Source organism: Carassius carassius, chromosome 1, assembly GCF_963082965.1.
Source record: "Carassius carassius chromosome 1, fCarCar2.1, whole genome shotgun sequence".
Taxonomy (NCBI): domain Eukaryota; kingdom Metazoa; phylum Chordata; class Actinopteri; order Cypriniformes; family Cyprinidae; genus Carassius; species Carassius carassius.
The window spans coordinates 51,592,070-51,618,128 of NC_081755.1; the positions used below are offsets into that span (position 1 = coordinate 51,592,070).

General features: G+C 37.7%; 2 protein-coding genes and 1 long non-coding RNA gene across 5 annotated transcripts in view; 1 reads left to right on the forward strand and 2 right to left on the reverse strand.

Annotated features, from left to right (window-relative positions):
- LOC132156758 (zinc finger protein 431-like) overlaps nucleotides 1-3,761 on the reverse strand; it is a 45,960-nt gene extending 42,199 nt beyond the window's left edge. The window contains exon 1 of the mRNA XM_059565804.1: nucleotides 3,516-3,761. The gene's annotated coding sequence lies outside the window, so the exon portion shown is untranslated. The remainder of the gene's footprint in view (nucleotides 1-3,515) is intronic.
- Nucleotides 1-26,059, reverse strand: part of LOC132156835 (gastrula zinc finger protein XlCGF57.1-like) — a 295,441-nt gene that overhangs the window by 8,197 nt on the left and 261,185 nt on the right. The gene's annotated exons all lie outside the window — the stretch shown is intronic.
- On the forward strand, nucleotides 20,038-22,135 carry LOC132100133 (uncharacterized). Of its 2 annotated transcripts, none has more exons than XR_009423094.1 (4): nucleotides 20,038-20,270; nucleotides 20,663-20,769; nucleotides 21,798-22,009; nucleotides 22,095-22,135. It is a non-coding gene; the product is annotated as an uncharacterized LOC132100133 (long non-coding RNA). The 2 variants fall into 2 exon arrangements; XR_009423100.1 differs by having other exon boundaries at nucleotides 21,810-22,009.

Consider the following 26,059-nt stretch of genomic DNA (forward strand, 5'->3'; position numbering starts at 1 on the left):
TGTTATCCATCTCTCTCATGACTTTAATACTCAAGATTGAACAAAACTATACTTTACAATACAATACTCTACAATACTACAATATCTTTATAGAAAAATCCTAATACTGTACACGAGTCATGTTTTTCCCTTACAAAAAATTACCATGCTTTTATTAGCCTATATAAAAGTAAAATAACCTTGTTTTTTTTTTTTTTTGGCAAATGGATTTGTATTTATTAAATAAATACATTTGTAAAATAATTTTACATTTTTGGTTATCACAGTTTAACAATAGTAACCATTTACTCTGGATTTATAGTTAAATATTAAAATGTAAATTTTCGTAAGGGTTGTGTTGCTGTCTGTCGTAGCTCCCCCTAAACCTATAAAAAAAAAAAAATCGGATTTTTCTTCAGCTAAATTACTACTGTAACATTTCAACAGATAATAATGATGTCCTTTATATAGTATTTTGAGTGATGACTGATGAGCAACTTGCTGCTGCTTGATTAAATAAATAAAAAAAACAAAGACAAAAAAGCATCTTTACAGATGAAACTGACCTGAAACCCTGAACAGGAGTTCTGCTTCTCTGCTCCAGCAGGCCACTCTCTCTCTCTCTCTCTCTCTCTCTCTCTCTCTCTCTCTCTCTCTCTCTATCTCTCGCATTGATTACTCGGAGTCTGATCCAAACCGTTTGCCGGAGGCGCGGAGAGCGCGCGAGTCATGACTAACAATTCATGACTTATTATAGATTTAATTATCAAATGGCTGGTTCGAAAATTATCGCTTTAGTACATTCGGCAGGCAATTATTATTATTATTATTATATAAAATAATGATATTAAATAGTGGGGCAAAATCGGCAGCCAGGTCACCGGGAATTGTCCCGGTTCTCCCGGTGTCCAGTCCGCGCCTGATTTCCACAGACAAGCAGAATGTGCAAGTCATATATTGCATTTGTGGGGCTTTATATTCACAGACACTAGTCGATGCCATGTTTTGATTCAAGTGTACTGAGCTACTTTTGATTTAGTCATCCAAAATGTGGCATATTCCGTCTACGAACCAGACTGTATTTCCGCATCCCGGAAATTATTAGGGCGGTATGTTTCAGAATAGTCAGTGCAATTTGGGAAAGAAATCAGTTAAATCTGTATGTGAATGTGTGTAAATATTCAAATGTAATCCCCTTTGTAATCGTAAAAAAATTCATAAGTAACTAATTACAGTTACAATAATTTTGTAATTAAATTACGTAACGCTGTTACATGTAACTAGTGATCCCCAACACTGTACATTTATTTGTTACATTTATATTACTTACATCAAGCTTTTGAATGTTATAGTATTGCATATTGTTATTGAAACTTCATAATGTTTCACTTGAGTATACATTTAGTCAGGAATTATAGTTTATATATACACACACACTATAAAAGTAAAATTAATTTATTTTAAATTTATAGCACAGTAATAAAGACAGAAACATGTGATAGATGGGACAGAACATTGTGCTAAAGTATTATAATGAGGGTATGGCTAACAGCTCTTAAACACAACCAGTGCGCAGAATGATGCTCTTGAAGCAATGATGCGCTTGAGTGACAGCGCGCTGCATTACACAGAAATGTTCAAAAAACCAAGGGAAGAGATATTGATGTTGTGTATTATATGTGTGCAATATTTTGAGCCTTTTCTTTAAACCGTTTTAAATCTCAGTTATTGTGCACTCTTGAAGAAAGTTTCATTGTTTTGACTATAATAATTAGGGCTGGGACGATACGCTAATCTGCCGATACTTCTGTGCCCATTCAATATATATTGCCATAATTGAGTATTTTGATTATATAACTATTGTTATATAGTATATATAACTATATGCTACTTTTTTGTTTATGTTTGTGTAGTTTTGAGGGAAAGATGAAAAATAAGGAAAGTCTGGGAACGACTAAAGAAGACACCAGTGAGGGAAGGAAGTAATCACCAGAGTGTAAGTTCTTTGAGAATGTGTGCATTGATTATTACAAGTTGTGTTTTCATGTAACTGTGTTAGCTGGGTTTGGATTTATAGAAATCGAATACATTTATACGTACAGAAATGTAATGTTAAAATAAATATTAGAATAGAATAGAATAGGTAAATATATGTAAATATTTCAGATAAAAATATTAACATTTAATAAATGTGAAAATTATAAAAAATCATCCAAAATCGAATATTTAAATATATATTTCAAAATATATTTACATATTGTATAAAATACGTTCTTCTATTTGAAGATAAGATATTTAAACATAAAATATATTTATTACTAATATATTTAAATCTATGTGACTTCTGTATGTGGAGGTTTGTAGTACATTGCTAGAATCTCGACTGACTTACAGGTAGGGATGGGACGGTATGAAAATTTAATATCACGATTATAGTGACTAAAATTATCACGATTATCAATATTATCACGGTTTTGTTGAAACGAGATGAAAGTGTTCAAAAATAGTTGATGCTCACACTGAAAACATTTCAGCAAGTTTTATATTTAATAATCAACAAACAACTAATAAAACAAGCAACTCTATGCACTTAATTTAAAGAAAGATTAAATTCTGTGGCATTTCCTTCCTTACAATGAAAAGTGTAGAAGCATAGAAAAGCATAGAAAAGTCACTGACTTTCGCCATTCCTTCTCGAAAAAAAACAAAAAAAACATTGTGTGCTGCGCTTGCGTCAGACTGTTGCTGGCTGGACATGATTTAATAGTGAGTTATTAAAACCGCGATAATCAAACACGGTTTTAATGATAATTCATTTTTAAACGATATTACTAACCTTCAGCACATTTTATCACGGTTATCAATAAAACCGGTTATCGTCCCATCCCTACTTACAGGTGAAATTTTGTTATTTTTAAGAACACAGTTAAGTCCACGCTCAACTATTTACCTCAATCCTCGTCTTTAAAAAGTACACTAAACTTTCCAATTGTTGCAGCTCACATTCAGTAAGTCAGTTTTCATTTACTACAACCTTGTAAAATCATTCATAGCAAAGAAAAATTGGGCATTGTTACGGTTTTTGCGCTGGAATTTGCAGACGGTCCCTTAAACAATGCGATTATCCATGAATATATAGAACTTGAAACTAACTTTATTGCGCAAACAGATTTGATCTGCCAAAGAAAAATCTCGAAAAAATAATTGTTATCAATGAATTCGCGGCAGCAATAACTGATATTGGTTCGCATTCATTCTCCTCACAGATCACGAGACTAACAGCAACATTATCACTGCAAACATCGAAACCATCATTTACACGAACATACAAAAACATAAAATCTCTCAGTTCTTAATAAACTCCGTGTGTTTTCCTCACATAGAGCTACTTACTGCCTGCTGCTGCTGCTTTAAATGTCGAAGTCAGAAAACACACAAACCGCTTACTCGATGAAAACAAGACAGAAACGAGCTCGTGTACTGTTCAAACATACAGTGTAAAGTGTGTTTTCCAGTTGTTTAAAGATGAGAAATACCGTGAACTGCTCTCCTCTCCTCAGAAGATCGCTGCAGCTGCGTCAGAAAGCTTTGATGACTCTTAGTTCACGGTTTCTGCTGAAAGTGATTTGTTCCTCAGCTCTCACTGAATCCAGGACTGCAGCCGTTGAGCTCAAGCAGAACAAAAAAGAGCAGTTTCCCAAACACTGGGCGTTTTCACACCGGGATACACGTTTAAACTGTCCAACCAGGAAACCCCTAAGAAGAAGACGAGCGTTATTATTCTCTTTTTACTTTCTGAAGTTACCAGCTATATTGTTGTGTCTAGATCACGAGAAAACAACTTAAGTTTATGATAAATGTCTTTATGACATTCATAAACCAGAGAACAAATGCATTTTTCCTGTTACACAGCACACATTTAACAAAGTCTCCTTGAAGTTGTGAATCTTTTAAAGTGAAGAACTTAGAACTGCAGCCTCCTTTCTCCAGACCTTTAAGTCTCAACTTAAAACTCATCTATTCACTTTGTTCTCTAAATAACTCATTTACCTTTCTGCTTCTCAATTTCCCAGTTTCTGTCTGTATGAGCACCTTCTTGACATAATTGATGTTCATCTTATGATTGCATGACCTCTTGTTAATTATCTGTGGTTCTTTGTCAACACTTCTTTGTCTGATTGTCTGGTGTATTTTATAAAATAATAATAATATAATACAATTTAAATGGATTAAACCTGGATTTCATTTTGATTTATCACTAGTTGTTTAAAGCTGTTTTGTGTTTGATGAGAAATAAAAGCAAAAACTCAAGATTGTTTTCTGGTCATTCATCAGTGTCTTTACAAAGACACACAATCAAACTGACGTGACGTGACGACAGTGATTAACCTCAATCTTTTGTCTCTATCCATTAACATAGATGGCCGAACATCATCAGCTGATTTTGTAAATGTGGACAATTACATTTGCATTAAGCACCCAGTTTGTGCTTGTCTATAGCGTACATACAAAATGAGTCTACAATCAGACAGACGCAGTGCTCCTCGTGTCTCTGCTTCACTTTCTGAACTCACTTCACTTTGAACTCAAATCAGATTTCTGCTGACTCTATATAAGGGGGTCAAGCTCATTTTCACTGAGGGAAACTTCAACATTATGACTGTCCTCAAAGGACCGATTGTAACTGTAAGACTGTACAAAAGTCACCACTCCTTAACATAGTGTTAAATTACTGTCTTTTATTACAAAGATAGAATATGCATTAGCATAGATGTAAAATATGTTATAGCCCTGTTATTTTGACATAAGTACTTTTAATTTATCAGGTTAAGAAATCGACTTTACTCCATAAATCAAAGTACATAACAAATGAGAAATATCATCAAGCACAAGTCATTATATTAACTTTGGAGAGGGACAGAACTGTGGTAAAACAAATAATTGTGAGCTGCTAAAAAAATTGTTTTGAAATTAGAAAATTGTGGCAAATTTGCCATTTACAAAAATGAAAATGTTTATCAATAGAACAATGTAGAAACAACATAAAGACGGTATATTTGTTTAATGACTGGCCTTCAGTCAAAAAAAATAGATCAAAAGACAATACTGATGCCTTTATAAAATTGTTCTGTTTTTCTTAATATTTAATCCAGCATTCTGTCTGTGGAGCGAGACCTTCATACTTAAAATAACAAAAATCACAATGTGAATGGTTTCATGTGAATTTGGGTCGCCACTTTTCATGAACATATAGATTTATTTGGCATCTCCAGAAGCTACAATGATAATGTGTCTAAAGAATGTATTTGAGAAGTTTCTGACAAAGGAAAAAAACAAAACAACCAAAACTGCTACTTTGCTGATCTCTTACTCAGATGGGTTCAGTTTAGTGGTAGACAGTAAAATGTGTTTAACGCAGAACATGTTATGACTTTTAAACAAAAAATACTACTGTGGGTGACTTGTCTTTTAAGGTTCTGTGGTGTCGTCTGCCAGTTCTCCGAAGAATCACACTCAGTCAGGGATTTTTCTCTCAGAAGAAAATACTTTATTTTACAGAAAATAAAGCCGAGAGTCCTTGCAAGGAGATCTCCCGAATGTTATTTGGTATCACCCTTAAATACACTAAATGGGGCGGTTCCACATTTAGTGAAGTGACATTCAGCCAAGTATGGTGACCCATACTCAGAATTTGTGCTCTGCATTTAACCCATCCGAAATGCACACACAGAGCAGTGAACACACACACACACTGTGAACACACACCCGGAGCAGTGGGCAGCCATTTATGCTGCGGCGCCCGGGGAGCAGTTGGGGGTTCAGTGCCTTGCTCAAGGGCACCTAAGTCGTGGTATTGAAGGTGGAGAGAGAACTGTACATGCACTCCCCCCAACCACAATTCCTGCTGGCCCGGGACTCGAACTCACAACCTTTCGATTGGGAGTCCGACTCTCTAACCATTAGGCCACGACTTCCCACGACTTCCCATAGTCAAACTTTTCCTTATGATTACAATTTTAATACCTCCCTAGAGAGGAGAGGCCCCCTGTTTGATTTATTCTAAACAAAGGCCCTGTATGTATGTCTGACCATATGTTTCTCCTCAGTTTTGTACATTCCAGCACGTAGCTTTCTATTACCTATAAGATTATAATGGAGTAATAACTAGCAACAAAAATGGCTAGATTCACATTGATTATATACTTGTTTAATTAAAATCTTACTAATAAAAATCTTCGACATATTCTCCCCTTTGAGACTTAATAAGTCTCACATTTTTCTTATCCAGAGTGCTACTCCATAATCCAGTCATATCAGTTACACTACCTAGTGACTAAATAAGTCACATTGTATTATCACCAGTGACTAGATTATGAAATTCCACTCTGAGGGATTACTGGACCAAACATCTCTCTACTTTTTTGACGAGGAGGGAGTAAAAGATCCAGTCTCCCTATTTCCTTCTGTAATAGTACACAAAGTTATAAGCGTGAGCGTGCAATTGGTTCAGCATTTGCCTGTGGTTATCACAGTTATGTATAAAAGGCATAAAATACATACATTACATCAATAATTGAATATCACAAGATTATAAAAGTTGATCTTCAGCTCAGATACCTTATGTATCGTAGAGAGCCTCCCTGGGCCGAAGTTAAACTGGCACTTGTATCCAGGGAATGGTTCACCTTTAGAAATCTTCATCATTCTCGTTAGAGTCAATAGAACTATCGTCAAAAGTTTGCTCATTTAAGTTAAGTTTGTTTAGCCATCCTTCATAATATTCCTCCAGACTCCTTTCATTGATCCTTTGTTGATTATTAGGGACTTTTATCACTTCCATTTGCTTAACAGTAGCATTGACGATTAATGATCTTAATAAAGGTAATACACAGCAAAATAATAATCCTCCTATTAATATGGCAACTCCTCTTTTCCTGTTTCTTTAGCTGTAAAGGCTGCCCATTTATACCATTCATTATTTTGGGCTGTATCCCATAATGCATCAATTTGACTAATGTCTTCATCACCTTGAACATCATAATCAATGTCTCTACGAATTTTGATTATCATTGGTTCTGTTGAGTTGATTACATTGTCACTTTTGTTCAAAGGTTGAAAAGTCAATGGAAGGGAAGTCAGGTTGCTTTCTATCGGTAGAGTTTGAGTCTGCATTATGAGATGCATTAGGCATAGGATGGTCTTCAGACATGTTGTCAGACTTATTCTCTGTCCTCTCCAGTTTGTCTGACAGGAGGAAAGAAGCTCCTTGTGTATCTTCTGGTGAGCTCTCGTCAGTTTGCACTTCATCATGTGTCTCTGATTTTTCCTCATTGCTCTCTCCTGCATTGTCTGGTTGACTGTTTTCCTTTCTTTCTGCCTTTCCTGTGGGAACTCTAGTACAGTGGTTTAGATGATACCAGGTTGTGCTTCCTTCCACTCGGACTGCTGTTGGAGTAACTCTCACCACTGTGTAGGGTCCTTCTCTCCTGGGCTCATTCCATTTTCTCCGGAATACCCTCAGATAAACTTGGTCCCCTGGAACAACTGGACAGGCAGTCTCCGATTCCTCTCTGGGCTCTTTTCTTTTTTCCTGTAAATAGATGGCTTTATGTATGGCAGTTAATTTCTTCATATAAGAACGAAGTTCCATTTGTAATTGTTCTAGAGGCGGTCCTTTATAGGGACCTCTACAATATGGCACAGGCATGGGTCGACCCGTAAGCATATCATGCGGTGTTAAATGCGTGTTCCTGTTAGTTTGCATGCGATAACTCATTAGTGCGAGCGGTAATGCATCAATCCAATTAAGTTTAGTACTTTCACATATTTTGTTTATTTTGGCCTTGATAACTCCATTAACCCTCTCCACTGACCCTTGTGATTGATGTCTATAAACGCATCCTAGTCTCTGTTTTATTCTTAATTGTTGCAATACTTGTTTCACAGTTTTTTGTATGAATGCCGACCCATTATCTGAACTTATTTCTGATGGAATCCCAAATCTAGGAATTACTTCTCTTGTTAGAAATTTTATTACCGTTCCTGCTCCTAGATCTGCGGATGGTACTGCCTCCACCCGTCTGCTAAACCTGTCTATGATAACAAGCATGTATCTTTTGCCTTGTACACGCTTTATCATATCCATATAATCGCATACAAGATGTTTAAAGGGGCCTTCAGGTGTTGGAATATGACCTATTTGTGTCACTATGCCTTTTCTTACATTGTATTTAGCACATACTTCACATGTGGACAAAAATTCATCCACCATTGCATATAAATGAGGAGACCAATATCCTTGATGTTTAATTTTTCTTACCACTTCTCCCCTTGCACAATGGTCAAAACCATGTGCATCTGTAATAAGAATATTCAACAGTGAAGTAGATGCAACAATGTGTCCTTCATGTGTACGCCAGATGTCCTGTAAGTCTTTTTTAGCTCCCCTTTGATGCCACATTGATTGTTCATAGGGGCCTGCTTGTTGTTGAATTCGAATAATGTCATCCAATTGAGGATGAGGTTCGATAAGCACAACAGGTGCTAATACTGCTACCTGACATCCTGAAGCTTTTTTAGCTTCTAAATCTGCTGCATTGTTTCCTTTAATGACATAGTCATTTCCCTTCTTGTGTGCTTGACATTTGATTATTGCTAGTCGTTTTGGTAGCATCATAGCAGAAATCAATTGCCCTATTTGTTCCCTATGTTGGATGGGAGTCCCATCACTCTTTTTGAAACCTCTTTGTTTCCACACTGCTCCGAATAGATGACATACACCATGAGCATATGCTGAATCTGTAAAAATGTTAGCAGTTTGTCCTTTTGCTAACTGACATGCAGTTGTGAGAGCTTTTAATTCTGCTAATTGAGCAGAGCATAGCTGTACACAATGTTGTGATATTACAGATTCATATTCTTTTTGTTTTTCTTCACTACTGATTATCCTGTATGATTTCCTTCGTGATCCCTGAAGCTAGAACCATCTACGAAGTAAGTAACTTCTGCTTCAGAAATAGGTGTTGATTCAAGATCTGGTCGTAATCTAGTAAATGCCAAGGACTCATTCACACACTCAGGAGGTTCTCCTTCAAAAGCCAAAGGAATTAATTCAGCTGGATTAACTGTCTGGCATCTTTTAATGGTAACATCTGGATATGTGAGTAATGAGGAGTAGGCTAGAATTCGAGCTTGTGTCAGAACAAATTTCCCTTGTTCTATTAATTCCACAACTTTGTGATGGGTATATATAGTCACTGGGTACCCCATAGTTATTGTGGATGCTTTTTCATAAGCATAATACACTGCAGCTAAACCCTGTTGGTAACATGGTGGGTATCCCTGGGCTACATTGTCTAACTTTGTGCTGTAGTACGCTATAGGCTGTTTTTTCCTTCCACTGCAGGTTTCTTGCATCAATACAGCTGATGCATAACCATCAACTCTGTTTGCCACATATAGATGAAACATTTTATCATATTCTGCCATTCCCAGGGCAGGGGCCTGTTGTAATTCTTTTTTCATTGCTTCAAATGCTAGTAAGGCATCTGTGTTCCATTTTAATGGATTGCTTAAATGTTGTAATCCTGCTTGTTTCATCATTTCTCTCAAAGACCCTGTCTTTACTGCATAGTCTTCTATCCAGTCTGCACTAAAGCCAGTCATTCCTAAAAAAGTCATAATTTGTCCTACTGTCTGAGGTAACGGTGTTTTACTTATACCTTCTAACTGAGCTGGAGCTATAGCTCGTGTGCCAAATGCAATTAATCTTCCCAAGTATTCCACTTGAGGCTGGCAATACTGCAATTTGTTTTTAGACACCTTGTGTCCTCCTTGTGCTAATTTTGTCAACACCTTAATTGAATCTTTGTGACATTGTTCTATTGTGGTAGAACAGATAATTAAATCATCCATGTATTGTAATAGTGTACCGTCTATTACGAGGTCTTCTAAATCAGCCTTAAGAATCTTGTTGAATATATGTGGTGAATGTTTATATCCCTGAGCAATTCTAGAATATGTGTATTGTTTATTTCCAAATGTAAATGCAAATAGATATCTACTCTCTTCTGCAAGCGGTACACTGAAGTAGGCAGAGCAAAGATCAATTACGGTAAAGTATTTGGCATCAGGAGGGACATTTTTCAGTAAAGTGTGCGGGTTTGGTACCTCAGCTGGCATATCTTCTGTTATTTCATTTATTGTTCGTAAATCATGAACAAGTCGCCATCTGTTTTTGTCTGATTTGATTACAGGCATAATTGGAGTGTTACAGTAACTAGTAGTTTCTATCAATACTCCTGCCTTCACTAAGCCTTCAATTGTGTCTTTTATTCCTGCTTCAGCATCTGCCCGTAAAGGATATTGTGCTTTTCTAGGTAGACGTGCATTTGGCTTAAGTTGAACTCTTACTGGATTTGCTGATTTTATTAATCCAATATCTGTGTCATGCTGAGACCATAGTTCAGTTGGTACCTGACACTCCATTTCCTTAAATAATTCAGTCTCAGTTGTGTTTATTAACTCAGATGCTGTAGTCATCTGTGTCTCTTTCTTTTGGGTGATAACTACTTCCTGTGGAATTCCCAGCAAACTGGTTGCACACAAAATTTTGATGTAATTTTTGTCAGCTGAATGAAAAATTAATGGGTTTTCTGTTGATTCCCATTTGCTTTGTTCGGCCCTTTTCATCATTGGTCCTAAATCTTTTGCTTCCCAACTTTTTCCTACATATACTGTAATATGCGTGACAGAGTTATTTACATTGAACCATTTTTTGACAAATTCACCTTCTGGTATGTTTAAAGCTGCTCCCTGTTTACCTATTATGATGTACTGGGAGACTATCTCAATCCGCTGTCCTTTTGTTTCTTTTTGCCATTTCTGTTTTATTTTTTCATCCCTTTCTTGATCATACATCATTGTGCAATGAAATTCAGACTTTGATAGCTGTGCTTCAGGTATCTGTGCTTCAATAAACTTTCCCCATTTATTGACTGTCTGTCTCACATCTTGTTCTATCTGTCCTATCCAATAAACATTTGCTTTTGGCTCTGCAACCATCATTTGTGTTTCTGTTCCTATTGCATTAATATATATTCCTTCTGGAGAACACCCAATTTGTAGTCCTACTTTACATAATGCATCTCTTCCTAACAAATTAATAGGAGTTTGATTTGATACCAGAATGGGCATTGTTATACTTTGATCTTTTGTTTGTAGACACACTGGAGCTGTTATGGGTATCAATTGCATTTTTCCCGAGAATCCTATCGTCTTTGCAAATTTTCCAGACATGGGGAGATGTGAAGCATATTTCAAATTAATGCAAGTTAGATTTGCGCCCATATCAATCATCATCGGAGTATCTTTTCCCTCTATTTTAATCTGCATAATAGGCTCTTGATCAGCTTTTGTTGATCAAATTGGAAGCTGACTCTCCCCTTTAGGATTCTCTGGGCACCCCTAATAGCCTGGATTGGGACCTCCCCAAGGGTTTACTGGACCTTGCACTGGACCCCGATTAGGCTGTTGCCAGCTCACCTCCCTTCCACCTTGAGGTTGCTGTGGCCATTGACGAGTTGGACAGTCAGCTTTATTGTGCCCGGGCTGTCCACAGCCCCAGCACAGACTTGGAGGCATGCTTCTGCCTCTGCCTCTGCCTCTTTGGCCTTGTTGTATGGGGTTTTTTCTCCATCCCATCTGTCCTGGCTGTTGAGTATAAACATTTATTATGGGCACAGAGTTCAAGTGTTCATTTGGAGGGACTGCTGTAAGTGGGCTTGACTGAAGAGTTGGTTGTGGAGCAATTACTGGAGGCATTATAGTCATTTGTTCGGCTGCTGCATTGGTTACTGAAGCTTGAATATTTTTCTTAGTGAATTCTTCAAGCTGTAATTGAGTTAGTTTACGTTGTAACTCTTTCTCTTGACTTTTGAGTTTTTGTTCATTTTTTCTTTGTTGTTCCACTGCATGAGACACATGGTCGCAAAACTCTTTGTGTGTTTTAGAAGTTAAACCGACCACATCCTCCAGCTTGCTTTTTACTGCTGGCGGTATAGCATCAATCACAGCTTGCCTAAACAATGTTGCCATTAATGGGTCTCCCTCGGGATCCCCCTCAGTTTCTTGTTTCCACCTTTTCAACTGTTTCTGTACATATGTGGTTGGATTCTCTGCGTCCCCGATTTCTTCTCCCTTCAGTGATTTAGGATTCAGTCTGATCGGATACTCCGCACGCAATGCCTGCCATACTGCTGGGCGGAATGCATCAAAAACAATCCCATCCATATTATGAGAGTTCACTGCTCTGTTTAGAGTCGTTGTAAGAAGAATTTCATCCATCTTTGTCCCTCCAATAATTCTAGCCAGTAGAGCTTTGACATGACCTACTGACAATAGCTTTCCTGTTGTTTCGTCCTCAAACATTCGAATAAATTTGCCCGCGCCCTCATTTATATCAGGAAGGTGAGTGACAAGCCCCTCAAGGTCCTGTGAAGCCCAGACCGTTATCAAATAACTCCTCTGCCTGATTCTCATCCTCACTACCATAGAATAACTTACTCTTTCCTCTCTCCAACTTATTTACCTCTTGTATCTTTTTCCCTGATTCTCTAATTTTCTCTTCCATTTCTTCTTCCATAGCTTGTACTTGTGCTACAATATCGCTTTCTTTCCTCCTCTTTTTTTCTAATCCTTCCTCAAACCAGGTTTTATCTACCTGATTAGCTTTCATTTTTTCTAATGCTGTATGTGCTTGCCTGTAACAATCAAGATGCAAACTTTCTACAACTTCCTTTCTGGGTTGCCTCTGTGTTTTTACAGCTTGTTCCTCTCTATCATCCATCTCTATCTGCCCTTCTAACTCTAGTTCTCCTGTTACTTCCACTGTTCCCTTGAGTATTGGGAACTCTCCTTGTACTGGCAAATAGGGGGGAGGCTCTGAAAATAACTTTTCTTTTCTCATGTTATCTTTCTCTGCCCCCTTCAGGATTTTCCTAGCCTGTTTTAGACTTTTCAACATATCCTCACCTTCTTTTTTAAACAGGGCAATTACTTCTTTCTCTTTTTCCCTCTTTGCTTCTCTTTTTTCTCTTTTCATATTGATGCTTTTAGTTTTATAGTTTTTTTATCAGAGTTTCCATTTCCTCTCACAATGCCACATCAAATGTCCCTTCCTTTGGCCATTTTGTCATCATATTTTTTGTTCTTTTCTGCCATTTTTTTGAGATTTTGTTTATTTGCTCTTTACACAGTGGATATTTTAATCCAATTATTTCCACTGGTGTGGCTGCCATATCTTTATATTATTACCCTCAAAAATCAACTTTTTAGTTTTATATAGTAACTTGGTTACAATCTCTTCTTTTCCCTTTCACTTAATTTAACTATTTTTCCTTTACCAATTTCACCCTACTTTTTATTCTTTATTGTGTGTCATACCTCTTTGAATTTAGTTTTTTATTTTGTCTCGTGCATTTACACTTTTTTATATTATTTGACTGTCTATTTTATTTGCTCTATTTTATTATCACTTTTTAGATAACAATTTCTAACCATAATTCTTTATTTTTTTACTTCTCTTTCCTTTTTTGTCCACCCCTGTAATTCAACTTTAATGTAGACACTTCATCCCTTGCTCCCACTCCCACTGCACTGGGCTCAAATAATTTTCTCCCCTTTCACACAAGCATCCAAATGCAAAAACCTATTATATATCTTGATTCAAATTTTATTGATACTATTTTCCTAAACTCATTCACACTTTCTACACTCTTTATTGAGCCAGAGTGCTTATTCTTGCATACTTTTTCCCTTTATCTAAGGGATAATCAGTCATTAATTGTCCTTTTATTATCAAGGCTCATCATACATTCATCCCTCTCAAGTGGATCTGGGTTGAGTCCAATTCTGCCAAGTCACACCGAAGTGACGGTCCAGGAACGGTTCTCAACCCTTACCCACCCAATACGGAATTTATTTGTTCATACATTCATCATTGTTCACACATTCATTCGTCCGGACACAGTTACATCCACACAACAAAACACCGCTCTTCCTAGAGCATCCTTAAGGGCCCACCCGTTCAGACCTTTGAGACTTTTCACTTTATACTTTCTCAAAGCGGTATCCGTGGGGCTTTTCCTCGCGAATCCTTAACTAATCTGCTTCTCCGTTTATCACTGTCCTTCCTAGGCCCAGCTCTCCAATAAACACAGACCATTGCATACAATGTCTTTCTGCCTACACCATCTTTGTTTTAAATCAAGGTTACCTTCCAAGGCTTTCCTATTAATAAACCAAATACTTGCATGCAGTTATTTCTTCTGGAGTAAAACCCCTTTTTCAATTTAGATATCCTAATATTTTTCTAAATTTGGAAGAGCAGATTTTAAGTGTCCTTACCACTCAGAACTGACCTCAACCAACACAAACGAATTTTATAAGCAAAAATGCTTACCTTATTTCATGGTGGCCACCCGTTTGTGTTGATCATCGGTCAGCTCAAAAGCGGTTGTCCACTCTGCTGCTCTTTTCCAGTCCCATCTGGGGTGCCAAATATGTGGTGTCGTCTGCCAGTTCTCCGAAGAATCACACTCAGTCAGGGATTTTTCTCTCAGAAGAAAAGACTTTATTTTACAGAAAATAAAGCCGAGAGTCCTTGCAAGGAGATCTCCCGAATGTTATTTGGTATCTCCTTATATACACTAAATGGGGCGGTTCCACATAGTCAAACTTTTCCTTATGATTACAATTTTAATACCTCCCTAGAGAGGAGAGGCCCCCTGTTTGATTTATTCTAAACAAAGGCCCTGTATGTATGTCTGACCATATGTTTCTCCTCAGTTTTGTACATTCCAGCACGTAGCTTTCTATTACCTATAAGGTTATAATGGAGTAATAACTAGCAACTAAAATGGCTAGATTCACATTGATTATATACTTGTTTAATTAAAATCTTACTAATAAAAATCTTCCACAGTTCTTGTTTTTAAAGTTCTGCTGCCACAAGCATTTTTGAGATAATAAACACTGTCCCTTCTTCATCTGTTGTACTACGTGACAGAAACCTCTTACAAATATCTGGCTGAATGAAAGGGTTTTCTTTTGTAAATTGAGGTCCTTGCACAAGCAGTTCACCAGAGTCTTCACCAAGATCTTCATCCTCTCACTGAAATCAGCCATCATCATCATCACACCCCGCTTAAAAATATGTGAAGATCATCCCTGTTCTTCAACTGACATGATATACAGCTCTGTTAATATTGATGAGCCTCAGACGATCAACACTCATCAATAACACATGCAGATCATCTCTCTTTATTCTGAGTGTTTGCTGATAGAAACTGATTATTTAAGTCGGGATATGATAAAAACCTACAAGTGTTTGAATGAAAGATACTGTTATTTCTCACAATGTGACACAGATAAAATATCAACAATACAAAAACGCTAACTCCTATAACAATACCAACATTTCTATATATAGTTTGGTGTTCTACTAACTACAGTGATTGCAAAAAAATTTGTGCAGCTGTTTGTGCAAATATGACGTAGCTACAATAAAGAAAGGTAAACTAAAAATAGAAGTATAAAAATAAGAAAAAGTAAAATCTCAGGGGAATGAAAATCCACGGAGCGTCCAGCAGGTGGCAACAGATCTTTATTCAAACCAGATTCAAACACTCAGCGACAAAAAAACTAAACACAAAACCCGCCAATAACCAACAGCATGGGCAACCTGAGGAGAGGAGCAGCTCGCTGTATTTCTCGTTTTAACACTACTATCAAATACACTTTATATAGTTTGTTTAAGCCACACTTTACAGGCTTATTTCTGTGTTTTTTTTAATCGGGTTCAGTGCTACTTGTGCGTCTTGTCTTGCGTCTTTCTAATGAAATAAACATTAGTACAGCAGTGAGCGTGTGAGGAAAACATGATGAAATCATTCAGACGATTTTATGAGCTTTTATGCGTTTGTGCGATTGTTTCTATGTTTGTACAAAGAACTGTTGCTGAATGTCAAGTTAACCCTATAACGGCAGCTCTCCCATTTGCGTGTCTCTGTTTAAAAGCCAATATAAAATTAAACTAAATGCATAGCACAAGACTCCTCAGAGTCGCTACACGTTCAAATTTAGCCTACATCGTGCTCCTGTTGCGTTGTTTTCACATTCTTACCAGTCTCAACATATTGAATAATATGTGTTTGCAACAAAAAACACATTCTCCCTTGACTTTATGCCTCCACGTCCCCCCGATTGCCTCATAGACAGTAAAAGATTGCCAGCGAGCTTCTCCTCCTGTCCATACGGTAATTTCTCTACTGTGCAACAGAGAGTCGCTGGTTATGACGCAATCATTAGCCTATTTTTAACAAAAACTGCTTCTTTGGGACTGTAACGTAAGATACAAGGTAATGGAGCCTTTTATAAATTTTCATGTTTCTTTAGAAATAATGAATGGACAAATTGAGTCTTTAAATGCCTCAGATGTAAAGTTATTCTCTGTCAAAGTGACGCCAAAATTAATGGGAGTCAATGGAATGTGGGGCTCCGCTAGCCAATAGGGGCGCCCAGGGATGCTTCAATAAAATATGAAACCCTGCCCCCCTGATACTTACTTACGTTTCCCTATGACTCATTGACGTAATCATTTTCTGTGCACTATGACCCCAAGGTTTGATGCCTGTGATGTCGTCACAAGGCGTGACGAGATCAGTTAATAGTAATTCAAAGTTATATCGCATTTGAATATTGTTGTTGCTGTTGATGAGACTTACTACGCAATACCAAAGAATAAGTGTTCTAAAAATTAATTTCTTTATACATATATTTTTATTTTATTTGTATTTTTTCTCTCTTTTGGGGAGAGATGTGTTGTTATGCATGGATGCTTTAAAGGGGTGTGTCCAGAGGCAGGGGTAAAAGGTGAAAATACAGATGTCGACAGTTAAAGGATGACTGTGTTCGGGTCTGTCTGTAAAGTACTAGCAAAACAGTGGCTACACAGTGGATTTCAACATTTACACCGGGAGGGCCAGTGTTGTAAGTGGGAAGGGACTTTTATTTGATACTGTGATGTCGCTGGTCAGAAAGGAGCTCTTGGGCTCTGTATATCCCATTTACTGTGATAATTTTTATACCAGTCCAGTACCTTTATAACCTGGGGTTTGGAGCTTGTGGAACCATCAGGGACACAAGAATTGGTGTCCCAAAAACCAAAGTGAATGCACTGGCAAGGAAATCTCCACGAGGATCAATAAGGTGGATCAGACAGGGATCACTCCTTTTCACAAAATGGATGGACACACGAGAGGTGAGTGCGCTGTCCTCCCCTGTGCGCAGATCATTCAGTTTCCCTGCTGAAAATGTTGAGGAGGACGTCTACCCTCCGGGCAGTTGCGTCTTGAATGGCCAGGTAAGTGACACAGGAAACAAAGTCTGTTCTCCTGACAGTGTGTGAGGGCAGAGTGTGAGCTGTCATTACATATGGAACATGGCACGTCTCTTAAGCCCTCAATCTGTGGAAGTCTCCTGTTAGTATAGGGCTTTTTATTGGCTTGAGCATAACCTTGTCCCTGAAGCAACACTTTCTCTAACATTCCAATCAACCTCTCTAGAGTGGAGGTGTCTTGACTTATAGCAGGTTTCTGTTCTGGGATGTCTGAAACTAATGGAGTGTTAGGGCTAACCTCGACTTTATTCATGCTGATTTGTCTACTCCTTTCAGTAGAAGACCTGAGTCCCTTCTCTAGGTGGTATTCATCTAACACTTCCTGAACCTCACGAGCTGACCACTTATCAATTGTCTTTGATCTAAAGGTAAGAGCTAAATCTCTACTGGGGCAGTGTCTGACGAACATACGTGTGAATTCAACACTAGGGTTGTCAAACGTTTTACCCTGCTCTCTAAGGCATCTAGCAGCATCATCATCAGCTCTGTTCAGTCTAAGCCAGTACTCGTAGGGGTCCTCTTGGTCATTTGGCAAGGTAGAATAAAAGTCAGCTAGGGGCATTGAGGAGCAATGGCTTGAGCCAAAATGTTTGCGCAGGAGTCCGTAGATGGCCTATGGGTTATTATGGACATCAATTTCACCATTTCTTATTCCAAATCTCACTACATCCTTTGCTCTGCCTCTCAGGTGGACAATAATTTCCTCAGCTTGATTTTCCAGCTGAACATTGCTTTTTCTTACATAATTCTTCATTAATTCCTCCCATTCATCGACAGCCAGTGCATCTGAACTCTCTCCTCGGAAAACGGGTGGGTCTTTGACTTCTCCCCGAGTGATCAACTGGACTTGGGATAGATCTAGCGTGTTAATGTGGGAAGGTGCTTTTGTATTCAATGTTTCTTCAGGACTTGCCTGCACAGTAGCTGTAGGGCTAGATGTGTTCAGGTGTGACATAATGCTATCAGCTAGCTGCTTCCCTATCTGCTGCACAATGGTGCTCATTTGGTCAACCAGTCTCACATCATCAGAGGGAGGTTCAGGAACTGATGTACTAGTGCACTGTGGTGATTGTAACTCAATCATAGGCTGATTTTCGGGTGCCACTATATCCCTATGTCTAAAAGGACTGTGGACAGAATCCTCACCAAAATATGTCCTATGCCCCCCTAGACGGTCACCCAGTGAGAATGGAACAGGTGTGCTATGTAGTCCTCTACCTCTACCAATACCTAGAGGAGTCATTTCAGAGGTAGTTAATTTACTGAAACTCATACTGGAACCCTTACTTAAACAAAATGACAGTTTGAAGTAAAATGGCTGTTAATAACTAAATAAACCTGCCAGTCAAATACACTGATGGAGGAAGTGCAGTTCCACTACGATGCAGCGGCAAGAAGACATAAGTCCCGGTCCGGCGTAGTCATGGACGAGTCACGGCACCAATGTAACCTCTGTGTTATGTCTTCTGCCTGATATACTCTCTCAGACACCGTCAGGTTTGTGGTAACAGAAGGTTTATTCACATCTGCATTTATGACAACAGAAAACAGTGTTGAGTAGTCATCTCATGTGGATAAATAGCGCATGCTCTGTCTCAAGGGAAATCCTCCATTGCTCTGAGGACTACCCATAAGTACTACTCTTAAAGCTCTACACAAAATTAAAATACAGTTTGACATATTGATCGTATAGTGAATTTAAACTCACATAAACAAAATAATTAAAACACATCAAATTATCCCTCTTAATCTTGCAAGGAGGAAACACACACAAAATGTAATTACACAGATTTCCTAGTTACCTTTCCATTTTATGTTAACAGTCAGTTATGTGTAAACAATCATGTAACTTCGTTACAATTCAACTTACCAGAGGCAGACAAACAGCATAAAATACCTCAATTATATGTTCAAACATTACAACACTTTATATCAACTTATGGTAACATACCTGCATTTATGACAAAGGAAAACAGTGTTGAGTAGTCATCTCATGTGGATAAACAGCGCATGCTCTGTCTGGAAAGACGGCATCATTTTAAAGTTAGCTAGCTATACTTGAGAGACTTTCTATCGGCTATAAAACACATAACCAGATGGTTGACTTTATAAAAACATGGCGAAATTAATCAACAACACCTTATACAACCAAAAGAAATCTAGCTTAACTTTTACATGCTTTTCAAGTGAGTTAACATTGTTTAGTCCACGGACATTCATAGACACGTTACCTCAAGGGAAATCCTCCATTGCTCTGAGGATTACCCATAATCCTTCGTCATTACTAACATTTGCTGCAGGTACACTTTGTGACAGTAGGTGGCACTATACTCACATTTAGTAGGATTTAACCTGAACCTTTTTAACTATGTTACATATGCAAACAACAATACACTATTTGTAACATATATACAGGCATTCAAAAAAAAAATTAATCCTCTCTGGGGCCATGCGTAGGAAATCTTTAATAAATGTTTCCGCGTCTGCTTCGGTTGGAGACCGAAAGACGGGGTTCCTCATAGCTGAAGCTGTATGTTAAAAGAAACAATTACAAAAATTTTAAAAAATACTTCCATTGACATGGACGTTAGATATTTTTTCTTTATCTGGTTCGTCTGAATAAATTGGACAAAGTTATCTAAATAGCATAAAGAACAAATAATTTTAGCTGCTGGTTCGACGCCAACATCCAAAAAACAAGGAGACGCACGAGAACTATGCACGTGATTTAGGGTGCATACCTCAAAGCTCTTCCCGCGTTATTCAACCTAACCATGTGCCATGCTGTGCAGAATACACGTCTAGATTAGTCGCAAGAGAAGATTAGCTCAAGGTACGTGTACATTTTATAACTAATCATGTTGTGCCAGCGATCGGTTTTATAATAACTTCCAAATGACGTTGTGTATGATGACCTGTTTGTTAATCAGCGAGTATACCAAGTTGATTCGCGTGCGTATTGGTTGTGCAAATGGATTTCTAAAGGGCTTAACTGATGTTAAGTCTAATTTAAGTTATTTTTTTCTAAATATTTTTAATAATGGCTGATGCCACGTCAGATTATGTTTAACCAATTTGAAACCGGTTATGCATTATTTTTAGTTGTTCTGACAGCTCGCCATTAATTCTATTGTTTGTATTTGTGTAACATTATTGAACTTACCTATTAGGAGTGCTCCGATTTGTGATTTTTGGATCCCTCTCTTGTCTCCCCTCCCGCACCAGTTCAACTGCCAGGCGACGTCAGTGGAGAACACCTTGGAGCAAATCCTCCATACGGTTTTCTTCATGCTTGGCCCGCCACTGATGGATAATCGGTTCACCTTCAACAGGTACACTTTGAAGTAGTATTTTAGCATTAAATTGACCTGTATTCTATACACATCCAGTTAAAAGATTGGAACAATTAAGATTTTGTATTGTTTTTTTTTTTTGTTTTTTTTAAAGAAGCCTCTTATGTTCACCAAAGATGCATTTAATTGAGAATGCAGTATAATTTAATATTATGAAACTATTTATAGGAACTATATTTAACTATTTTAAAATATAACTTATTTTTGTGATGCAAAGCTGAATTTTCTCAGCAGGATATGATCGAATCTATATGCTGATTTGCCTCTCAAGAAACATTTATTATTATTAAAGGTGAAAATGGTTGTACCGTTTCAAGTTTTTGTGTAAACCATGGTGCACTGTTCGAACAGTGTTGTGTACTTACATTATTCCAAATGTTTCGAAGAATGTTTAAATCCAGAGAAAGAAGCAATTTTAACTAGTGACATATATGTTTTAATATACCGGTGATGACCGCACAGAGTAGGATTATAACAAAACTTTCAAATGCATCTACTATAACACGCCAACATAACATCTGATTTTAACCACTGCAAATCAGTTGTATTTCAAATTTTTAAAGATTCCTTAAATTATGGCTTTCATAAAATATGAGTAGCAAAAACTGTTTTTGATGATAATGAACAATGATAAGATTTAAGATAAGATAAACCATTATTAATAACTGCCATTAATAATTGCTATTAACTGATAAGCATATTCTAATGATTTTTGAAGGGTCATGTGACACTGGAGGCTGGATTAATGAGTATATAAAAATATTTTAAAATAACAGCTTATTATTTTTCATTAATAGTTTTATACATTAGAGAGTAAATGAAGTGCACATTAGAGACTTCTTTCAGCAACATTTCAAGTTAATCATTCCATGCTTTTGACTGGTAGTGTGTGTAAACATGCACACACATGTTAGCACACAAACAGTTTGTTTACATTTTGTCAGTAGTTGTAGGTTTGACCGTTTCAGTTATCTTACAATTATCTGCATAAACCCTCTGTCTGCCAGTCTTTGTTCCAGTCTATCTAGGTCTGCAGTAGATACTAGAGGAAAGACACCACCCTCTTCCTCTTCAGCCAATTGCATTTGGGGTACAATACGCCTGTTCCCCACTAGAGACTGGACCAGTGAAGTCAGATGGTTGATCTTCATCTCCATTTTCTCTAGTGTTTCCAGAATTGCCCTTTCTACAGCTGCAATACATAAGATAATTTAATTTGGTATGTAGCATTGATGAATGAAATGATGCATTTTGCAACTTATTTAAATTAATAAATAACATACATGTACATTGATTAGTTACAGTACTCAAGACTGGATTTTCCTGTCTCCCATCAGAAGTACCTGTAAGTATAAATTTACTGTAAGGTTTTAAATGTTAGATGTAGTGTTACATGCATCTGCCTTGACGTTCATGATGGTCTACCTGAGAGACGCCCACTTGAGCTGAGAAAGACGGAGTGGGTAAGATTGGCTTCTTACTCAGACAAGTAAATGCAGAAAAATATGTATTAACCCTTGTGCATTGTTCAAATTCACTACCCTTTCATTATGTTCCGGATGAAAACATCCACTCAATTAAACTGCTGTAAAATGTATCAGATTCTTTTTTTTTTTCATCTGTTAAATCAGCTTCAGTCCTGATCAAAACTACCAAATGTTTTTAAAAAAATGATGGCATTGATTTTTTTTGGGGGGGGGGGCAAACAAAATGACTTATTTTCAATATAAAAGTAATTGTGGTTGGATTTTTTTTTACTTTTATAACAGTCTTGGGCATGTCAAAGACTAGTAGCAACATTGGCTTTGATGCATTTTTAGTTTTTGTGCAGCATTAGATTTTAATAGTTTCTCCATCATTTACTGTTCGTGGCTGTTTTTGCCCCATTTACAATACAATACAATACAATATTTATTTACAAAGCACATTTAAAAACAACCAAGGCTGACCAAAGTGCTGTGCATAGCAGGGAATAAAATGCAAAGCAGTACAGGACAAAAGTAGGTTGCCTCGTTTTTTAAGCCTGGATCTAGGCACGATGACAAGACAGTGATCGCTGGATCTCAAAGTACGAGAAGGAGTGTATGGACAGAGCAGATCAGTCAGGTACTGAGGGGCCAAATTGTTAAGAGCTTTGTACACAAAAAGTAAAATTTTAAAATCAATTCTGAATTTAACAGGTAGCCAAGGGAGTTTGAATAAGATAGGGGTGATCGACTCATACTTGCGTGTCCCAGTGAGGAGTCTAGCTGCTGCGCTTTGCACTAGCTGTAGGCGAGAGAGAGAAGACTGAGATAGACCAAAGTAAAGTGAATTACAGTAGTCTAGTCGTGATGTTACGAATGCGTGAGTCACTATTTGAAGATTACTCTGAGTTAAAAACGGTTTCACTTTAGAGAGTTGACGAAGCTGAAAAAAGCATGACTTTACAACAGCACTGATCTGTTTCTCAAACTTTAAGTTGTGGTCAAACAGAAAGCCCAGATTTCTTGCGCAGTGGGTTTCATACGGTGCGAGAGAACCACGCTCAACATCAAACACACAGTTTTCCTTGGGCCCGAAGATAATTATTTCGGTTTTATTTTCGTTTAGGTTTAAAAAGTTACTTGAAAGCCAAAGTTTAAGATCACTTAAACAGGCAAACAAGGGTTGTAGACCATTTTTATCATTTTGTTTTAAAGGAAAATAAATCTGAGTATCGTCATCATACAAATGGAAGGATACTTCATATTTTTTAAAGATGGAAGCCAGAGGTAACAGATACAGAATAAACAATATGGGGCCAAGGATTGATCCCTGTGGGACTCCGCAGTTCAGAGGTACACTAGTGGAGGATTGATGACCAATACGGACACTAAAACATCTATTGTTCAGATAAGAGCGGAACCACTGTAAGACAACGCCTCGAAAACCCACGGATGTCTCCAGACGTCGCAACAGGACCTCATGGTCAACTAAGTCAAATGCAGAACTCAAGTCTAATAAGACTAATGCCATTGATTTCCCAGAGTCAGTTTCAGTGAAAATATCACTTGACACTCTTAAAAGAGCAGATTCAGTACTGTGTAGAGCTTTAAAACCAGATTGAAATGTTTCATGGAGAGAATTTGCGGATAAGTATGATTGTAGTTGAACCAGTACAACTCTCTCAAGGATCTTCGAAATAAAAGGAAGATTAGAAATAGGACGATAGTTAGAAAGAGTGGAAGGATCGAGATTTTTTTTTATAGATATGGCGTCACCACAGCAACTTTCAGACTGTTAGGGAAGGAACCAGTTGACAGGCATTTGTTAATTAAAAGTAACAGGCCTGGTCCAACTGTGTCCATAATTTGCCTAAGGAAAGAAGGTGGAATAATATCCTGTGGACAGATAGTGGGTTTTAGGTGACCAACAATTTCATTACATGTGTCCAGATCAATCGACTCAAACTCAGACCAGATGGAATAACATAATGGAACATCATGTGTATACACTGAGTTAGACGATTGAGATCTTAAAATTGTGATCTTATCAACAAATAACTTTGCAAAATTGTCACAGAGAGCAGTGGAGAGGGCTCTAAGGTGGGATGCACAGAGGGATTTAAAACAGAGTTAATAGTAGCAAAGAGAGCTTGAGGTTTATGGCAATTATTAGAAATAAGTTCAGAAAAATGTTTGCATTTTGCAGACTTTGCAGCTTTCTGAAACACCTTATAGGCATTTTGCATGATTTCATACGAAACCTGCAGACAGTCCTTTTTCCATTGGCGCTCCGCCTGTCTACATACCCGTCTAAGGGTACGTGTAGTGTCAGTGTGCCAGGGCACTGGTGCAGGCTTGTGATTTTTGTACCTCAAAGGTGCAATGGAATTCATTATATCTGCGCAGGTGGAATTAAAAAGATTAAGATGTGCATCAGCATTCAGGTTATGCAGGGTAGAGACAGATTCCAGGCAGTTACTTACATCGTGATAGGCTGTGGAAAAATCTTCACTAGAGCGTTGGGTAAGACAACGAGTTAAACGTGCCAGCGATGGATTTTTAAGTGTGTGTCCAGTGAGAGGAAGAGTAAAAAGTACAGGCATGTGGTCAGAGAAAGATGCACTGTTGATTTCTATATTCAAAATAAAGAAACCATGGGTTAAAATCAAATCAAGGATGTGGCCATGGATATGTGTTGGACCAGAAACCCACTGAGTAAAGTCAAAAGACTCAATCATATTTAGAAATTCAGCTGAATATGGTTTCGAAGTACAGCAAACATGTGTAAAACAAGTCGTTTGGGTCATTGGACACCTTAGTGCTTCCACCTCACATAAGAGCGTTTGAAGACTTTCTTCATCAAGAGACTGCTGTTTTACAATTTTACCTTGCTGGAGGGCTTTGATTTCCTCTGGAAACATGATTTTTTGGCTGTAGCAAATGATCTCTTCCTCAGCTTTTCCAATGTCACTTACAGTCAATGTAACCCCTGACATTGAAGATTTGAAGTTTTGAAGTTCAGAATTCACTGCTAAATTGTCTATTAGACTGTGGCACAGCTCATTTCTTTTTTCCATTAGTGCCTTCAGAGTGCTTTTGAACTGCAATGGCTCTTTTCAAACGGTACCAATCTGAGTAGTGTGAAAAGAACTGAGAAGTATAGTCAGAATTATCTGCACACACTGCATTTACGCTGACTACCTTAACTTCCAAATCATTAACAGATAACTTAAGGGTGTGACTTGGCATTTTTGGCCACTCTGATTCTGGCTTTGTCAGAAAGGATGGACCTGTGAGCCATGAATTTGCTTTAAGGAAAGCATCTACAGTAAGTCCTCTTGAGGCAATGTCGGCTGGGTTGGAAGAAGAATTCACATACCTCCATTGCAACGCCTTTGAGAGCTCTCTGATTGCAGTTACCCTATTGGCCACAAATGTACGGAACCGTGTGCCTTCATTGTTGAGATATTTCAGGACTGAAGTACTGTCTGTCCAAAATACAGACTCCTGAATAATCAAGTCCAATTCAGATTTCAGCATATTGCCCATTCTAGCAGCCATTGTAGCTGCAGTGAGCTCAACACGTGGCACGTTAACTGTTTTTACTGGAGCAACCCTTGCTTTACCCATAACAAATGCACAATGTTGGTTACCTCTGTGGTTCTCCATGAGCAAGTATGACACTGTGCCAAACCCCAGCTCACTGGCATCCGCAAAATGATGCAGCTGTGCTGAGGTGATTTCACCAAAGTTAAGTGGCTTCATGCATCTTTCAACCTGAAAGTCATTTAAGTTCTGAAGAC